The 6997-nt window shown below is 35.7% G+C and overlaps 1 non-coding gene across 1 annotated transcript; it reads right to left on the reverse strand.

Annotated features, from left to right (window-relative positions):
• Positions 1–6376: 6376 nt before the first annotated feature.
• TRNAS-GGA (transfer RNA serine (anticodon GGA)) lies at positions 6377–6448 on the reverse strand. The gene has a single exon. It is a non-coding gene; the product is annotated as a tRNA-Ser (tRNA).
• Between the last annotated feature and the right edge of the window lie 549 nt (positions 6449–6997).

Below are 6997 nucleotides of genomic sequence, written 5' to 3' on the forward strand. Positions count from 1 at the left end.
GAGAACTGTAGTGTGAGAGTTTGGGGCCATTGTTGGCACAGTCAGAAAACGGGGAAGTTTGTTTATCTGCTGACGTCCGTGAATAAGTCAGTAGTTGCCATTGACATGATATACATCAGTATTTCATTATTCAGGAAATAATTGTAGATCATTATATATTCATAGAATTCATGTATTATAATACCTGCTGAGGTTAAAACCCATGATATGGCCCTCATCTTCAAAAGAAGCCCAGAGTGTAAGAGCAAATTTCACAGCGGTACCTGGTTCTCCACGGAATCATCTATGACCTTCTGTGATTATGGTCTGCAGCCCCATGAGGTCCACAGGGCTGCCTGGACAGCTCTCTCACCCATCCTTCACAGCAACTGTTTCAAACTCAGTCTCATCTCCCCAAGACACTTACCCTGACACCAATGCCTCACTCCCAGGAGATAACCTCTACTCCCACTCAACAGGAAAAGCAGAAACCATTGAGAGTCACCTCCTTCAACCTGCTGACCTCCAGTGTGTACCGAGTCTTCTTTCTCTTCTCTTGCCGCTTCTATCAATCTACCAAAGTTGCTGTCACTAGTGCCGCTCATGGATTAACTTTCAGTCACTCTCTTACTTGACCCAGACATAACTTGATATTAAAAAGGACTTTTATCATTCTCAAAAAATATTCCTACTGCTACCTTTTCACCCACTGGCTTGTCTGAATATTACACTTTTCCCAGACTACTTTGGTCATTTCTATTCTAGGGATTTTGCCTGGTTGTTTCCCCTTATTTGTCTATTAAATGCAGATTTTTAAAAATCTGGTTCTATCTTTAGAATACATGAAAGCACTATTTTAAAGCCTGGTATAGCAAGAGTGATGGAGATTTGTGTTTGTCTCTTAGTGGCCAAAGAAACTTAAAAAAGAAATTTGCTTTTAAACTTAAGAAATTTGCTAGTGTTATATTTCCTTATACTTCAGTTTCTTTTGTAGTCAACCACAGTATTCAGCTATTGCCTATTGTGTTCAAAGCAACATACAGGCTTTCTACCTGTTCATAGGATCAACTCACTATGTCCATTATGTGAGGCAAACACTAAGACTCTGCAATCATTACTAGCAAGTAGAAACACATCAACTTTTGATTTAGTTCAATTGTGGGGGAGTGTTTGTGCCCTCTCCATGAAATTTTTCACCAGCCCTTTCAAGTCTTATACCACAGGTGTATCCAGAGTCGTCAATAACAGCAATTTGTGTAGACTCTGGAAATTACTGACCACTAAGATTTTCTATCAAAACTGAATAACAAGGTAGTGTATTAAACTCATTTTATCTGTACAAGGAGCTCAGCCTACAAAAGTATGTTAGGTGATGACACTTTTCATGAGCCTTACTCCTTTCCTTAGGTCAAATATCAAAGATGTCACTTCACTGTTCTTTGTGGGAACCATGTTGGAAGGGCTGAGCATGGAATCTTATTGCCCAGAAGTTATTATAAAAGAATTAATGAAAATGTTTGCATAATAGATTATAAGGTATTCTAAGTTGCCATTCATTTTTTACTTCACTAGGACAGGAGTTTCTTTTAAAAATATATATACAACTCATATGAGTCTAAAATACTAGGATAGGAAAGTACAGATTCTGAGTAATTTATTAACTATAGGATCAGGGCATGTGCGGCACCCTAAAAGGTTTGCTAAATTAATTAGGTTTCGTATTTGTACTCTGGGGAGTTTTTCAATAGAAGCATCATCAGGGTTATTTATGCTGCTTTGTGATAACAAAATATTGAACTATCCATGTTAGTGGAAAGAACATACATTTGAAGAGATCACAGAAATAATGACCAGTTGCTCTGCAAAGCTAATATTCTCATGAATTGCTTTTCTTAAGGAAAATAAGGGCAGAGCTCTCTATTCCAATGTTAAAGGATGAAACAAAGAAAATTAAAAATTAATTTGGAACTTGATATTTTGAAAATCTTTAGAAATGGGACATTTACCTACTTCTCATGGTCTCTACTAGTTTAAGAAGGAAAGTCTATAAGACATGCCATGATGGAGACAAAAGAAGACTTAACCAAACTTTTTCACCTCAATCACTCCACCCTTTTAAAATAGCCAGCACTTATGTTTTATTCGCTTCATCCACCAGGTTCAAACAGCAGGGAATGGAGCTGGGAAGGTGGGGGGGAAATGGCTAAGTAAAGATATAACCTGTTGGAATGGAGATAGAGACATTTGAAAATGTGTTCTCCTGCCTGTAGGACACATCTGACAGAGAAATTAGAGTAGGTACATCTTCACTTTTTTCCTTCTCTTCAAATAACACCTTCTTTACTTTCACGGGGTGTATAGGAACACAATAAAGAGGATGCAGGGTGGAGCAGTGGGGTTGGATAGGGTCTTGCCAGGGCTCTAGATACTAGCTTCACAGATCATACTGCTTTGCCCACTTTGAAAATATCTATTGTATAAAAGAATTTTTAGCATCCTTGATAACTAATAGGTCAGTCATTTAAACTGGAAAATTTACAAATTATGGAAGCTAAACAACACACTCCTACATAACAAATAAGTAAAGAAGAAATCATAAGAGAAATTAGAAAATACTTGACAGGAATGAAAACAAAAACACCAGAGAGCAAAACTTGTGGGATATAGCAAAAGTAGTCTTCAAAGAAAAATGACCTAAATTTAGATCTACATCAAATGCCTACTTTAATGCCAACTGTAAATCAATTACATATCATATGTAATTGGAAAAAGTGGAGAAAACTAAACTCAAAACAGGAAGAAGGAAGGAAATAAAGACTTGAGCAGAAATAGCTGAAATGGGGAATTCAAAGATAGAGAAGTCAGTAAAATCAAACAGAGAAATCTACAAATAGATTGATGAAGACAAAAGAGAGAAGACTACTAAAATTGGGAATTGTAGTAATGACATTACTTCTCACTTTACAGAGGTAAAAGGAATTATAATTGGATAATATGAATAAATACATTTCAACAAATTAGGTAACCTGGATGAAATGCACAGATTCTTAGAAACATACGACCTACCAAAACTAATTCAAGAAGAAAGAGAAAATCTGGATAGACCTAAAGAAATTGAGCTAGCAATATAAAAATTTATAACAAAGAAAAACCCAGGGCCAGATGTCTTAATTGCTGTATTACACCAAATGTTTAGAAAAGAATCAACGCCATCAGAGAGTGTCAGGCTGTGTTCCCTGTGTCACATAAAGGCATAGGATTGGAGGAGGGCAGGGAGGCTCAAGAGGAAGGTGATATATGTACAATCATGGCTGATCCACATTGTTGTATGACAGAAACCAACACAACATTGAAAAGCTATTTTCCTCCAATTAAAAAGTAAGGAAAGAATTGATATCAATCCTTTTCAAACTCTTCAAAAAAAATAGAAATGAATGCTTCTTAACTCACTCTATGAAGCCAGTATTACCCTAACTCTAGAGTCAGAAAAGATATCATAAGGAAAGAAAATTATAAGTCAACATTTTTATGAAGAAAGATAAAATGCTAACAAATGGAATTCAGCAGTATATAAAAAGGATGATATATCATTACCAAGTAGGATACATTCCAGGGATGCAAGATTTGTTGAGCATATTAAAATCAACATCATATATCATACTAATAAAGAAAAAAAATCATCTCAACAGACACAGAAAAAGCATTTGCCAAAATACAACACACTTTCATAATAAAAACATTTACAATCTAGGAGTGGAAAAAAAAATCTTCAACCTGACAAAAGGACTTCTCTGAAAAATCCACAACTAACATCAAATGTAACCCTGCAAGACTGAAAACTTCCTAAGATAAGGAACCAGAGAAGGATATCTACTCTTTTTATTCTTATACAACACCGTATAGGATTTTTAGCCAGGGAATTTAGGCAAGATAAAGAAATAAAATGATTCAGATTTGAAAGGAAGAATTAAAACTATATACTTGCAGGTGGCATTATCTTACATATATGCAAAATGCTAAGGAATATACATATAAACATATAGTCACAGCTGGTAAATGAGTTCAGCAAATTTATAGGATATAATGAAAAGTCAAAGTTTTAGTTGCTCAGTTGTGTCCCACTCTTTGTGTGTGACCCCATGAACTGTAGCCTGCCAGACTCCTCTGTCTATGGAATTTTCCAGGCAAGAATACTGGAGTGGTTTGCCATTCCCTTCTCCAACAGATCTTCCTGACCCAGGGATCGAAGCCAGTTCTCCTACACTGAAGGTGGATTCTTTACCACTTTCACTTTCATGTTAGCCATGAACAATCTGAAGATGAAATTAAGAAAATAATTCTATTTTCAATAACATCAAAAGGAGTAATATATTTAGGAAAATTTTTAACCAAAGAAGTGTAAGACTTGTATGCTGAAAACTAGAAAACATACTTAAATAAATTAAACAAGAGTTAAATAAATGGAAAGATATCCTCTGTTAGTAGATTAAATATGGCAATAATTAAGATGGCAGTAATCCCCAGCTGATGTATAGATTTCACCAATACCAATACCAATGAAGAGCTTCCCTGGTGGCTTAGACGGTAAAGAATCTTCCTGCAATGCAGGAGACCTGAGTTTGATGCCTGGGTTGGGAAGATCCCCTGGAGAAGGGGAAGGCTACCCACTCCAGTATTATGGCCTGGAGAATTTCATGGACTGTATAGTCCATGGGATCACAAAGAGTCGGACACAACTGAGTGACTTACATACACACACACACACACACACACATACACACACAACCAATGAAAAGTCCAGGCGCATTTTATACAGAAAAAGAAAAACTCATTTTAAAATTTATAATCCAAGGGACTCTAAATAGCAAAAGTAATTTTGAGAAATAAGAATAAGGTTGAAGGACTCATATTTTCCTATTTTAAACCTTACTATAAAGCTATAATAATCAATTCAATGTTTTACTGGCACAAGGCCAGATGTACAGATCAAGGGAAAATAATTGAGAGTTGAGAAATGGACCCATTCATCTATGGTAAACTGATTTCTGACAAAGGTATAACCAAGTGTTCAGTGGGGGATTATAAGATTATAATACTTTCAACAAAGAATTTTGAGAAACCTGAATATCCATATGCAAAAGAATGAATTTGGACCCCTCACACAATACACAAAAATTAAGTCAGAAAGGGTCAAAAACATAAACCTAAGATCTAATAAATCTGAAAACCTTAAGAAGACTTAAAGATATAAACTGACATGAGCTCGGATTTGTCAAGGATTTCTTGGGTATGACACTAAAAGCAAAAGCTACAAATGAAAAAACAGATAACCTAGACTTTATCTCAATATAAAAGCATTGTGCTTCAGAAGACACTACCAACAAAATGAAAAGAGAATCACAGAATTGATAAAAAAGTATTTACAAATTATATATCTGATAAGCATTTTGTATCCAGAATATAAAAGTAACTAACAACAAAAAATAAATAACTCAGTTACAAAATGGGCAAAGGACATGAATAGACACTTTTCTAATGAAGATATACAAATGGCCAAAGAACACATAAGAAAATGCACAGCAACATTCCTCATTAGAGAAAGGTAACTCAAAACCATAGTGAGATACCACTTCAAATAACAAGACTGTTCATTGAAAACAATAGAGAAAATATGACAAGTATTGGTGAGGATGTGGAGAAGTTGGAATCACATACATTGCTAGTGGGCATATAAAATGATACAGCTGTTAAAAATTTTGGCAATTTCTCAAAAAGTTAAATAATAATATCCAAAATGTAGAGGACCTAAATAGATTTCTCCAAAGAAGACATACAGATGGCCAATAGATACATGAAAAGATGCTCAACGTCACTAACTATTAGAGAAATGCAAATCAAAACTTCAATGAGATACCACCTCACATGGCCCCAGAATGACCATCACTAAAAAGTCTACAAATAAGAAAGGCTAGAGAGGGTGTGAAGAAAAGAAAACCCTCCTACTCTGTTGTTAGGAATGCAAATTGGTGCAACCACATTGGGAAACAAAATTTCTCAAAAAAAAAAAAAAAAAAGAAAAATAGAGTTGCCATATGATCCAGCAATCCCACTCCTGGGTGTATACCCAGAAAAAACTACAATTTAAAAAAATGCACCCCTGTTTTCAAAGTAGTACCACTGACAATAGCCAAGACATGGAGACAACCTAAATGTTCATCGACAGAAGAATGGATAAAGAACATTTGTTATATATATACACATGAAAAGTAAAAGTGAAGTCACTTAGTCATGTCTGACTGTGCGACCCCATGGACTGTAGCCTACCAGGTTCCTCCATCCATGGGATTTTCCAGGCAAGAATACTGGAGAGGGTTGCCATTTCCTTCTCCAGGGGATCTTCCCAACCCAGGGCTCTAACCTGGGTCTCCCGCATTCCAGGCAGACGCTTTACCATCTAAGCCACCAGGGAAACCATGTGTGTGTGTGTGTGTGTGTGTGTGTGTCTGTGTATATATATATATATAGAGACAGATAGACAGACAGACAGAGAGAGAATGAATGGAACATTCCTCAGTCACCACTCCAGTAGTCTTGCCTGGAGAATTCCATGGACAGAGGAGCCTGACGGGCTACAGTCCATGGGGTTGCAAAGAGTCAAACATGACTGAAAGATTTTCACTCACTAATATCAGACCAAGTTCACTTTGATACAAAAATCTATAAACAGATAAATGTAGGATGATGGAACTTTGTCTAGAGATGTTGAGAAGGCATGGATTTTCTAACTTAATTTGTAGGTAAATAGAGGAAATGTCTATTTATTGGCTACACTAGTAAGACAGACTAATGTATGCTGTGGTAACACAACAACCCCAAATTTCCATGGCTTAGAGCAATATTTGTTAATTGTTTCCAAAGATTTAGTTTTATTTTCTGTGATTTTACTTTGTCATCATCTTAGAGAACAAAAAAGGAAGATCAGATGCTGGGTAATTGTATTGTCATATATCAAAATTTT

The sequence above is a fragment of the Odocoileus virginianus genome, chromosome 3 (genome assembly GCF_023699985.2).
Source record: "Odocoileus virginianus isolate 20LAN1187 ecotype Illinois chromosome 3, Ovbor_1.2, whole genome shotgun sequence".
In the NCBI taxonomy this organism is placed as follows: domain Eukaryota; kingdom Metazoa; phylum Chordata; class Mammalia; order Artiodactyla; family Cervidae; genus Odocoileus; species Odocoileus virginianus.